The 13,722-nt window shown below is 40.4% G+C and overlaps 1 long non-coding RNA gene across 2 annotated transcripts; it reads left to right on the top strand.

Moving 5' to 3' along the window:
* The first annotated feature begins 347 nt into the window (after nt 1–347).
* Nucleotides 348–13,376, top strand: LOC130570379 (uncharacterized). 2 transcript variants are annotated; one of them, XR_008964958.1, is made up of 9 exons: nt 348–461; nt 589–756; nt 3,606–3,703; nt 3,813–3,966; nt 4,241–5,906; nt 7,181–7,467; nt 8,530–8,626; nt 8,733–8,834; nt 12,274–13,376. It is a non-coding gene; the product is annotated as an uncharacterized LOC130570379 (long non-coding RNA). The 2 variants fall into 2 exon arrangements; XR_008964957.1 differs by having other exon boundaries at nt 4,241–7,467.
* The last annotated feature ends 346 nt before the right edge of the window (nt 13,377–13,722 follow it).

Raw genomic sequence — 13,722 nt, forward strand, 5'->3', positions numbered from 1 at the left:
ATTTGTGTGATATAGTGTAAGAGAAAACAAAAACAAGTTATCTCAATTTCCAATTGTTTTTTATTTTAATATTTTATTATAAAATAATATAATATATATCATATATTTTTATTGCACAGGAAGATTAATCTTTTCTAATGTAAAATGTGAATGCAATTCATACAGAGAACATTCTTGCATCTGCAAAATGCTTCTGCATGGAACTATTGTAGAGCTTTGCTGCCAAACTGTTATTCAACAGGACAATGAACAAAAACTGGTTCATTACATCCTCAACAGACAACAAGAAGCTCACCTGGGCTCGATAGCAGAGATGAGAGAAATGTTTCTGCGAGGATTTGCGACCACAGAGCAGCCGTGGACTCCTGTCGAGAAGAACTGTTGTATCTGTCTTTGTTTGGCTGGCTTCAGGGGGCAGGTGCACGGCGGGCTCAAATCCTTTCGCCACGCTTCCTCCTTCTGTAAGTCTTTGTGACGGAATGAAAATAGGAGGGGGGGGGGAGAGGGACCTTGTGAAGACGAAGCCTCCTGCAAAGAAGCAATTAACAGCATAGCCCTGTCAAATTCTCTCACTCTCTTTCTCCTCAGTCTCCTCTAACAAGGCCACAAAATGACTCATCTCTCATTGGGCGGGTGAGATGCCCTGAGAAACAGCGCAGAGCAACACACCAGAGTATTTCCACTCTCCAGAACAACGGAGATACGTTTCTCCCAGTCTCCAAGAGTTCTCTATGAAAATGAATGCAGTCTGCCAAGGTCAGTAATACTGTAATCTTGTGCAAAAATAGGGAATGTAAACCGTGCAGCTTTAACGTAGGAGGAGAGGAAGTCAAAATTCCCTTGTCGAAAGCTCACTTGGTGAAAACTGCTCTCATTGCATGTTATGTATGCACATGTAGGATGCAAACACATGAATTATGCATCGTATAAATGACAGCGATGACGGCACAGAACTCTTTAGGTCTGAACTGAAAGCCATGGGACTATTCTGGTCTGTAGATTCCTTGGGAATTCTTCCCAACTTCACGGGCCACATCACGCTTTTTTGAAATACTTATAAAATATTAACAGATGTTATTTTGTGATGCATATCATTATTGTCAAACTGTAAATTGCATAACAACACGGCATGAAAGAACAGAGGAGTTGTGAAAGCGGATTTACATGAAAACACCGAGAACGCTTACAGAACAACTCTGACCTTAAAGGTTCAGTTCGTGCCGAGCATCGAGTGAACTTTGGGTGTGTAGGGTTTTGTGTGTGTGTGCAGATCATATATTAGGGATCTAGTCTGTGCATAGCCTAATAAGTAAGATTAATGGAATAGATGGGGATCAGACCTTAGGTTAAAGCTCTTTAGATATATAATCTCTGGATCAGTTTGGCGCAGTAGTTCTTAATGACAGAGTAAATTATCCATTATGAAGTTAGATGGGAGAGTGCATTAGAAATGAATGCAAACGAATGCTGTGCTTGCCCGCACGAAATTTAGTGTAATAATGCTATGGTAGTTACCAGGGGCATTGCTATGTAGTTGATATTCGGGGTTTAAGGTCATTCATCCCAACTCAACATGATATGCCGGTCTTTAGAGTTCCCTCATTTAAAGTACATGTATGTGACTTTTTTTCTATGGGATGATACTATCCACAAACTGTAAATCATATTAATCCAAAACTAGCAAATCACAGTTTGCCACAACATGCTTTAAGATTGCAGGTGTCGTTTATATCTGTAAAGTAATGTAATCCAATCCAATCCCTATGGCAATAGTAATTCTTGCCTAAAACTATACACGATCTGCAGTTTCATAATACAGAGATTTGAACTGTTCAAATGTTGCATCAATTCACCGTCCTACATAACAAAGCTTTATGAATTGTGGTTTGTCTCATATTGTGGGCATATAACTCATTATCTTGAATTTTATATGGTAATTTGACAGCAAATGTAATTTCAGACATGTTGTAAAGATTGCTGGAATGTAATTGTAAATGTTTACTGGCACATAAATATTGTTTTTGTTTGGGGTTTTATGTTTTCTCTAAAGCTTTCTGTGTATAAACCTTGATACCTTACTAAGCCTGACTAAAACCTCGATAAATCTATCCATTCTTTCTTTTTAATAATCTCCGGGCAATTATTAAAATATCTGATTACAAGTGACAGTTAAATTATTAATCATGTTTATAATAATATATGTCCTTCTTACTGTTTGACGGTCGATCATCTCATAAGCCTAGACTCCGCGCGCCGCTGTCCACGCTTGTCGTCACGTGACGCATCAGTTTTCCATCAGTCCGGTGAAGATAAGCGAGACGTGAACTGTGTGAGGATATTATTTTATGTGTGTGTTGTTTGCCTTCGCTGTTGTCTCACGCGCTGCCAAAAGGAGGGCGGAAACGGGTGTAATTTGGCTGCGGAAAGAGCGGCAGAAAACAATTACGTGCACGAGGTGGCCGCGGAGATGAGGCAATCGTCGCGCGCTATAATGGAGACCGCGGTTGACACGCGCTTTATCCCGCTCTGCCATTGTTTGAATGTGGGCAAAATGACTTCACTATATTGTCAGGACCTAAAATGAATTGCCAATTATATACGATGCATCCCATTGGAGAGTGGGTAGCATTTAAAGTGATGGATAGAGACAGGGAGGCCTTTTTCATTCAGAAATAGCAAAAAAAATCATTCACATTGTGAGTCCGGTGAGCGAGTTGAATGTGAAACAGTGAACAAGAAACTGCTTTAAACTGATATTCATTTATTCATATGCTTGCTGTTAGAGGTGAATCGATTTTTTGCCTTAAGTTGAAATCTTCAGTTGAACGTTAAGAGTTTTGCCAGATCAGAAAAATCATTATCAATGCAGTTGTTTACCTTAAAGTCCCCGTGAACTGGAAGTCGCGATCGTTTTACCTCCGTATTCTGACACATTTCCGAGTGAAAAGGAATTTCAAAGGAGAAAATTATTGGCCGTGGCTTGCGTCTTTCACTGCGAATTGATTGTATGTGTAAAACAGCTGTTGCATTGATTTTGAAATGAAACTGGCAGCAGACTGACAGTTGAAATGGAGGAGTTAACGGATGCTCCGGCCAAGCCGTCTAATTTACATCATATGAGATGATAGTCACTTCAGGGCGGAAGTGCATTTTCAGATTTTAACCGAAGATTATGAGGGTACATGAATTTTAAAAAGAAAATGACATTGATAAGCTATTTACTATAAACCTTGCGATATTTCATGAAAAAATAAGAAATGTCATTTTTAATTTCACTGGGACTTTAAGCAAAATTTACGTATTCGTATCTAACAAAGCTACACATTCGATATTCAGTAGGCCTATATCTTATCAAGTGCACAATTTGACAGTTTGTGTATTTCCGCCGTTTATCTTATTCACCAAAGAATGCAGATATAAGCACCAACATGTTATTTATGAATGACTATGATTCCCTTTGTATTTTTTTTAACAGTTTAACTTCTGTAAGGCTTTTTAACAGTGTATTTCAATTCTTATTGAATCAGAAGTGCAAAGCCCGCCCTATTCTTTATAACTTTGGCATCTGGGCATTCAATTTCTATTACAAAATTTCTGGATTTCAGTTCCAAGTGGGAGGACAGAAAATGGGAGAGAGAGAAAGTAGGAGCCTAATCCTCTCTCTTCTGTTCACCCAGGGTGCTGCTGCGTGAATGAAGCTCAGGTAATAAGCAGGATCAGCCATGTTCCATTCCAACTTATTTAAGCACATCTCCAAATGCCAAGATATTTTTTCACATGTTCTCTTTTTTTCCTCTCTCTCTTTTTTATAGCTCGTCTCATTCTCACACTGTTCATTTGAGCACTGTTCAGTGAGCAAAGATCACCGTTAGAAGACACCTCACCGCTTCTCCTACAGGGCTGCTTTATGACCGATACGTCTTGTATAAACAGAAATCGACCCTGTGACATTGGGTTTGAAAATGGGTTTGTAAAACAAAATTTTGGCTGTCTTTGGTGCAAGAAACTTCCTCAACTGAAAAGAAACAATTAGTTTTAAAAAATCCTTCTGATTTTAATAGATATACGAATCCTTCTAAATTATATATTATAATCAGAATCGAATAGGGCTGCTATAAAATGTTAACTGTGAAATAAAATTACAAACATTATTGCTTCATTAACGCATCAGTCTGTCCTCTGGACTAGTTCTTGACATTTTCTGTGTACGAATAACTGCTCGTGTTTGATTTTCCATCAGCAGTTGTCTGCGTGTTTGACCCATGAGCTGCAGGTGCCTTGATTGGCCCCGAGTCCCCATCCTGACACTCGTGACTGACTGACAGGACAGGCGCCAGCAGAATGATGCATTGTACGTCCATCCACCCCGCAACCTTCTGGTATGGCCTGGGAAGAGCTGGGAGTCATTAACTTTTAAAGCAGGTAGGCTGAGAGAGAGAAAAACAGAAGGGTCAGTCAGGCACAAGGGCCAATGTCCATACTGCGCTCTGTGGCATACCAATCCCTCCCAAAACCGTCTCGAACGGGCCTGACGGACAAGCGCGAGAGGGCAGGGCGCAACCCGGCTACCGCGGGGTGGCGGGTATGCTGCCGCTATCATCTGCCGTGGGCACAGGTGGCATTGAGGATACGGGTGGGTATGTGTATGAGTGTGTGCATCAGTGGAACGATAAGGTTGATTGACAGGTCTCATCAGAGACAGCCTAATGACACCCCAAACCACCAATTAGGGCTCATCAAGGTCCCCAATTGAATGTCGCTGATAAATAATGTATGCCTTCAGTAATTCCACATAATCTTGATACTGGAGAGTCAAAGGTGTATGCATTATTAATGGGGCCAAATTGGACTTTAATAACTGCCTCAGTGAATCCTACACGGTAGAGGAATTCACTTATGTTAATATGGCTTTATTATTAATGGGGTGACGGTTTTCTGAAATGTTAACTGACTAAAGCACTCCAGAGGCAATTCCCAAGATTGACGAGTCCTCCGTCCGAGAGAAGGGGTGCGTTCTTATTTATTTACCGGTTCACCTGTAGCACATCGGACCAGACCATTAGATCAGTAATTTGCTCATCAAATCCTTAGCTTGTATCAGAATGGCACAATTACGCGGGTCGTGTGTTCAGAAGACCGAGCGCCATTAATCCCATATTAGTTTAAGAAGGACTGACTTACTTTTAGCAAACACAGATGAGCCGATAAAGTTGGTGCCGGATAGTTTGTTTGGAGCGTCGCTGTTGCCTTAATTGGGTGTTTGGGTGACAGTGCAGGCTGATGGGATCCTAGAGAATATCGCTAAACGGCATTACTTAATGATGAGCGTTTTATCTGAAAGATCTCCTGTGGATTAACGCACCACCACATCATGTGTTTTGAGTAGGAAGACTAATATTTGCAGTAAACCTGCTCAGTCATTAGGCTGAGGAGCAATTTCCTTATTCGTTCCTGCTCTTGAGGTCTTAATGAATGCACATTTTACAAACAGAACTTTGCAAGAGTGTTCTGACAGCACACTATGGTTCTAACACTGATTCTTGGCTTTATGTGGCATCTGTAAATTTGTTGAAATCTGTGACATCTATGCATGCATCCTGGAAAGGGAAGAAAAATGATTGAATTGTTTATGTTGCCTAGGCATTTGCATACGTCCACAGCGCATCAGAGGCAGGGTTCTGCTTCGCTTCTCTGAACTAATCTACCTGGCAAAGGCTCTGAGATGCTGCTGGCGCATAAACGGATCACAGCCCACTTGCACAACATCACAAAGAAGCCAAATGAAAATGCATGTTTTTCAATGTGTGGACACTTCTGTGATGATCACTACTGAATATTTCTTTTATACTCTCTGTACGATGTGTCTTGAGGTGTCCCTTTGTGAATTGGTCGGTACTACTTTTAAGGTTAGTTACATAATTTTCCTTCCATAAAGTGTTTTTTTTTTTAAGTTTGTTTATCTTTAGGGAATTCAGGCAGCCTTTGTTTCAATTCCTATTTTTATTTTACTGTAGGAAGAGTAATCACAGTACTTTCCAGTAGTTATCCACAAAAATAGTAGTTGTAACCATTTTCTCCATGTTTTTGCAATCTGGTTGGACCCTGGTAATTTCCGCTTGCAGCTAGAATTTTCTTTTGATTTTGTTTGATGTATTTGGTCTATGGTCTTCTATCCATTGTGTGTCCCTCTGTTCTTTAAAGCCCATGGGCGTGCTGCGAGTTCCTAAAAAGCTCCTGCAAGCATTTGTTAGAGTGGACTATTTTTGATGCCGGTCCAACCGAGAAGTGTAAAATCTCCTAAATATCCGATACAGGTGTCGTTTTCCATTTACCCAATTTGAACATTTACACGAAAACCAATCGTGCTGGTACGACCTTCGGTGTTATTTTAGAATGACAAAAATGAAGATCATTAATATTGAAAACTGATTTTATTTCTTCCCTGTCACTGTTATCAGAAGTGAATTAAATTCTCCATTTGTGTTTTTTTAGCGTGTTGTAAAGGTGTTTAATGGGTCTCCAGCGGCCTCATATCAACAGTGCGTATGCACAAATGTGTGTGTGGTGAGTGCAAACCTTTTATTTAAAGCACAATGTAAAAGACACACTTAACAGAACAATTTATGAAAAAAGAAATAAAAGAAGGAACATTCAAACAAACTGAAAAATAACAAAAAGAGGTTTGCATATGAATCATTATTACAGAAATTCTTCCAATAAAAAATTGAACGAGCATGACGCTTAAGAACATGTGGCATTTATCAACAATGATTACTCACTGGTATGCGTAAGACCCGTGTACGCACGTTTGATAAATACAGATTTTTTTGTACTTAGACACATTCTAAATTTGCTTCCTAGGACAAAATATAAAACCTTTTCTACGCACTGTTGATAAATGAGGCCCAAGGTGACTGGAGCATTTTGAGATTTGCATGTGTACGGATCAGGTCAGTCTAACTTGGGCTGATAGCTGTTGTTGCCAGGGAAACGCTATTGTTTGTGGGATTAATTAACGAGTGAGATTGGATGGTAGACTTTACCGCAGCTGGAGTCTCTTTTTACCTTGTTAACCTCTTCCTTCTCTCGCTCTCTCACCTCCATCCCCCACTTTCTCTCTCTTCATTATGTGTTCATCTGCCTGTGCGACTTGACTTCGTGCGCACGACTGATACGGAAGATCGAACAGGACAGGTGTTTTCCGTTTCATCACGGGCAGTGTCTGAGGTTCGGGCAGCCGGAGAAGCGAAGGCAAGGGGGAAAGATCGTCACAGGGCTGGCAGTTCATCGTCTGCATGCAGCAGGAGCCTAACAGACTTCCTGACATCCCATCAATATATTGACAGCTGCTGTCACTCAGGCGGCTTTAGAGATGAGCAGAGCTCTGGCACATGAGGCTGATGGCCTGCGTTCGATTGGTTGTGTGTCGACTTAAAACCAACAGCATTCTGGGCAGGTCTCTTGATGGTAACTCGGACACTCCCTCTGCCAACATTCATGCTAGCGCTTGCCATTCAATTAAAATGGCCTTTTTCATCTCAGAATATCCCATATTTTGGTAGGAATGTGCTAGGAATAAATTGCACTTGCTGTTTATTTCGTCTGCGTTGTTTTATCGCCTGATGCATTGTAGAAATTATGCAAATATGGTAACACCACAAACGTGTCCACAAAATTAGTGCTGAACCCAATTTGCGTGCCGTGGTTTCTCTTTTTACAGGCTGATGCTGAGTGTTGGGTTGAGAAGGGTGCAGCAGATGAGCACGATCATGGCATGCTTAGACTGTATAGCTTCACCCCAGACCACACAGCACCTGAATCAGTTCCAAATTGTGCTCAACTATAGTGTGTATCTGAATATATGCCCAGTTATAATGCTGTAGTCCATTATATAATTATAATATTTATTTGATGTATAACTGCTGCCAGGATGAATAGAATTAGCTCTTAAAGGTATAGTTCACCCAAAAAATGAAACTTTTGTCATTCATTTGCTCATTTCAAATCTGTATGACTTTTTTCAGCAGAACACAAAGGAAGATATTTTGAAGAATGTTGGTAACCGAACAACGGTGTTCGGTGATTTATCCCTTTTTGTGTGAACAATCCCTTTAATTTATAAAAATGTAAACACCCTGTTCTTATTAATAAAACTACATTTACATTATAAATAGAATACCCTGTAAAAACGGCCAATTTCATAAGTTGTTACTGAATTGTGTTACTGTAGCTCAAGTGCATTGCGTTAGCATCTCAAAGGCCAGGAGTTCGATTCCCAGGTAACCCACATAGGCTACTAATAAAAAAATGTATACCTTTAATGCACTGTAAGTCATTAGCGTGTGCCAAATGCAAAACACAGCATTACAACATTTATTTTCTGGTTAATCTGCATTAAGAATATTTAGTGAATAAAATGTAGATTTTGTGCTGAAATACTGCAAGAAAGTGTTACATTGTGTAGTGAATTCACCCCTTAATGTTTTAACATGGCCTCATATATCTCTTTTGTCTTTTTGTTCCCTGTAGTAGATTTGGTCATTGATTTCTCACTAAATCTTGTTCATCAAAGCAAGTCTGGATTCCTTAGGACTGAACATCCAGTTCCTTGTTGTCCTTCCGACCGGTGAGTATCGCCTCACATAAATTACAGCTTAAAAAGGCAAGCTCTTTTGACCAGCAAACCAAACATTCTCTCTTTTGTATGTGTCCTTATCTTTTCAATTAAACAGGACATGGAGTATCAGAACAGACTGTGAGAAACATGTTTTAAAACATGATGATAATGTTCTAAACCCAGTGTGTCATATTGCTTGGAACATCAAAAGTGACAGGTAAGGAACTCCACTTTGGAAGAAAACTCAACATGGCACACACTTTTCACTCAAATCATGATTACGTTTGTTTTATACATTTCATAATGAGTTAAATTGCAATTAAAGGGGGCAAAGAAATGCTTTTGTGAACACGCGCCATACACTGACAAGACAGAGGAGAATATATCTATATATATAAATATATATATTTTGGTTTGTTTTTCGCACATAAAGCATTCTCGTCGCTTCAAAAAAATTCCACTGAGCCACTATGGACCGATTTAACGATGTCTTTTGTACTTTTCTGGACCTTGGTAAAAACTGACACCATGATGTCTATGACACCATGATGTCACCTAAATATCTCTATTTGTGAGCTGTTTCACAAAAGGTTCTCTGTGGCAAATTGTTTTTTCAGATTATAAAAAGGTAAGAAAGAGATGGTTCTTAAAACCTTTGGCTGAATGGTTCTCTGTGAAACTAAGAACGGTTCTTCTATGGCAGTGGTTCTCAAACGTTTCAGATCAAGTACCACCTTTTAAGAAAATGAGTTGTTCCAAGTACCACCTAATGACCGCCATAGAAAATCACATAAACACTCAAATTAATAGTAGAGCTGTGAATCTTTATCTTTACACCTCGTCCACCGATTCTAATGTATTATTAATAATAAAAACACTTTTATTTACCAGCTGTTTACAAACTAAAGAACATGTTTTTTTTCATGTTTTTCAAGTTAGTCAGCAATAATAGTGGACACAAAACACTTTTCTGTTGTGCACTGGGCTCTGTAAATTACTTTAATGGGGATTTATTGACTTTGTGGGGACTTGCAGAAAGACTACAAGCTTATATTAAAGACAAACAATGTGGAAAGAATATTTAACACGTTAGATAAATAAATAAACGTATACTTTAACATCAAGAGAACAGCTGTATATAACAAACAGAGACTTACACTTTACTGCAGCGGCTCTGGTCAAAGCGACGCGTCAAAAATACATCGCAACACGCGCTTCATTGATTTAACCTCGAGTAGATGCAGACGCGTGTTGAATTAGCACATTACAGCAATAACAACAGCTTTAAACTGCGGTTCAAGTGCGGAAATACGAAATAAACTTAATTTGCACGCAGCTCATCGGAAGAGAGAGAGTGAGGGACTCACAAGCGCCTGTCTGCTCCCGCTCTGTGTTTGAGCTGCCTCTATATTTATCTATCATGTATTAAACATTTGAAATAAAACACGAAATGTATATATATATATCGTTTTCTGCCGTGTCACGTAACACCGGGGTCTCCTCAAGTACCACTAGTGGTACGCGTACCACAGTTTGAGAACCACTCTTCTATGGCATTGCTGTGAAGAACCTTTAAAGCACTTTGATAGAGCTACACACTTGAAAATAAAGATGCTTCCTGGTGCCTTAAGAACCATTTTGAGCTGAATGGTTCCATAAAGTACTTTTAACATCGAAGAAATTTTCACAAACGTTTTTTTGTGTGTGTGGGGGGAAAGGGTTATTTAGACTTTAAAAAGAAATAAATGGTTCTTATAAGAGTCTTTGAATGGCTCTTTGGGGACACAAAAAGGGTTCTTTTATGGCATCGCTGTGAAGAACCTTTCATAGCACCTTTTTTAAGTGTGTAGCCTTTCGCGATTGTCTTCTCCACAAAAACAATATATGCAATATTGCCTTAAAATTTGACCACAAAATACAGCATATACAGCGACTCAAAATGGTGCCTAGTTCGACAGCTCTCTAGTTTTAGAAATGGTCTCTCTCGCTTAGAGGTTTGTCCTCTATATTCGCCTTTTCTTTGTTCTTTGAGGAAGGGCGAGAAGAGGGCTTCAAGAGCCAACGATGTCACGCTATGAGAAAGCATATCCCAAGTAAGGGTGCCTGAGTGTAGAGTCAACCGTGGAGAGCAGACCCTAAATTTCCATTGACATTTACTGAGAGGCCGCTTCCAATTAACCTTCAAGTGTCTTCTCACCTCCTCGAGCTGATTACATTTTCCCCTAACAAACAGGCTAATTTGTTATTAGCAGCGTGTTGGAGAACTTACATTCATTTTCATCAATAGAAAATTGTGACGGGGTGGAGGCGGATGATTGCATTTCTTTCTCTCAGTTCGGCGTATATTGTTAGATTTGTGTCTCTGTTTTGCTTTTGTTACCAGTAGCACCATCTGAGAGATGCAATATGAGCCTCTGTTGTCGTACTGACTTACCCGAGTACCCAACATGCATGCAACAACACATTTACTCGCTCACACACAATTTCTAACCCTCTCAGCCCTGATATCCAGCTCCAGAGAGAGTCGATTGTTTTCCACCTGCGCTTTCACCCATCAGAAAACACTTGCATGCCAACGTGTACACACGGAGACAGGCAGATGTTATTGCTCCCGTGGGCAGAGCGGGCACAGTAGGGGTGCGCACACACAACACCAGGAAAGAGCCTGGTAAAGTATAACCAAAAGGGAAAGTTGAAGGAGGGGTTGTATACCCAGCCTGTCTTGTGCTGCCCTGATAACGCTGCTCCCCTCTCCTCACCGCGGGTCTGCGGAGGAGGTCGCGGAGGCCCCTGCCTGCAACCAAGCCACCCAGGAATCTTATCTTTCCAGCAGCCTGTGCCGATGCCTGAAACCCCATCAGTACTTGGTCACTCAGCCACTCACGCAGGTTTGCAGATGGCAGCGTGTGTTGCAAATGCATACCAAATTGTTTGGTCGGAGAGAGAAGCAGATGCAACCGAAACGCTACAGAGCAGAAGGGTGCGGTACATACATCGGCATTGCGCTTTGCCGTAATACGCCACAAACTGCGGCGTTGACGTATTTACATGTGTGTGACAGCCGTGAGTTTTTCATGTCGGGGGGGGCATCTGTCACGCTGTGAGCCAGGTGACTCCTGCCTGCTTTCCCAATCTCCAGAAATGTGTATTGACATCTCACTTTGCTTCTAAACTGTGTCTTGACAAGGCAGGCGAATCCGAGCCAAAAGGAACAGACTGCAGCTGTGTGGGTTTAGGAAACTGGGTTTTTGCGTGTAACCTCACTGTACAAAGCTTTGCTTTTAATCATTCCTGTCTTGTTGCGATGATGATGCTGACAGACTACAAGAAAGGAGGAAATGGTCCTTCAAAAACAGCTTGTTTGATTGTTGATGGCTAATTGCTTCTCATGTTTATTTGGTGGTTTTAAGCTTTTTGTGAAATTGCTCATTTCACCAAGGGGGTTGGAAGGCAGGCACAGGGAATGACTTGGTTGGCATCAGGTTGCATTTTTAGTGACCAAATGTGATAGGTGTCTGCGGCTTTATAATTATAGACATCACATTATGTCAGCATGTCTTGGTGTAAGGCATGCCAAAAATGTTCTATGAAGTGCATTTATATGTACTGTATGTGGTTTTCCAAATGTTTTGATCAAATTGTTGTTTTCTTTCTAGAAATGCGGTGTGGCCACAGGAGAACCCGACCCCTTCTAAAAATGTTTTAAGGGATTGGATCACAAGGTGCATTGGACCCTGTTTACACTTGTGTTTGGAACTATATACTTTTGATCTGCCCACCTGGGGCCCGTTTCAGTAAGGAGGTTCAACCAACACCGAGTTAAAATGTGAACTCTGAGTTGATTTACACCGAGATGCGAAACTTTGAGTTTTTGGTCAACTCTGGGTAGGCTTACCTTGAGTTAAGCGCGTGCACCAAGACTACGACAAGCCATGATCAATGGAGCTCCGATATTACGATTCACCATGGCAACGGCACCAAAGAAAAAGCAACATGGCGGCAGAAAGCGCTTGATATAGGCACACTTAAATAAAAAATAGATAAATGTACCAATAAACAAATAAATGAATCAGAAAATGAACGAAACAACAGAAATAAAACAAAAATAAAAAATATTATGTTCTCACTCCCCATCAGTGCTCTAGTGATAACTGTGACTCGTCATTGTGTATAGGACACTTGTTAGGGTTCCAGACTCACGTGTCAAACTTATCGCAGATTTGGGTAGGAATGGCTGCACCTCTAAATTAATTGTTTATTACCTTTATTGCTTTATTTCTGCATTTACAGTATGTCTGTATTTATGCATTTCTTTATTCATGCACTTTATTTATATACTTTATTAAAGGCGGGGTAACCGATTTCCGAATTACGCTTTAGATAAGTGAGTCAGGCCGAATACCAAAACAACCTTGTAGCCAATCAGCAGTAAGGTGCACAGGACGGACATAAGCCGAGTGCTGACGAAAGTGAAAGATGGGGGTAGGGGTGTGTTTGTTTTGGTGATTCGAACATCAACAACGGCTAAGAGAAATCGGACACCCCGCCTTTAAGTCATTTCTCATCCTCCATAGAAAACTACCATTTGTGAGAAAATAACACACGGCTACGATGGTTGATGTTATTGATGTAAGGATGGATGATATGTTTTGATATATCTAATTCACTGTAATGAAAAATGGGACAGTTTTAGTAAAAATGCACAGGGAAATGACAAAATTCCACTCGGGTCCTAAATTGCTCTCCTGAAATCAAAGAAGATCCCTATGAATGAATGCACCCTCTTCACATACAGGATCCTCTATAAAAGCACAGACGACATATTAGTCACTGATGTGTGCCATGAATGACTGTATTGAATGAATGAATGAGGTACACCACTTGCGCTTTACCAAAGAAAACCTGTTCCCGACCAGGTTAGGTTCACACAGTAAGTTATTATGGTTACTGACTCTAGAGTATAAGTTACCTCTCTTTTAGAAACAGGCTTGAGTTACCCTGCTTTCTCGAGTTTGACATACCTCGCACTCGGAAACGGAAAAAAATCATTTCAGGGTTAAGCCCATTGCACATTGAGTCCGAAAGTTTTATTATTATTATAATTT

The sequence above is a fragment of the Triplophysa rosa genome, linkage group LG19 (assembly GCF_024868665.1).
Source record: "Triplophysa rosa linkage group LG19, Trosa_1v2, whole genome shotgun sequence".
Classification (NCBI taxonomy): Eukaryota; Metazoa; Chordata; class Actinopteri; order Cypriniformes; family Nemacheilidae; genus Triplophysa; species Triplophysa rosa.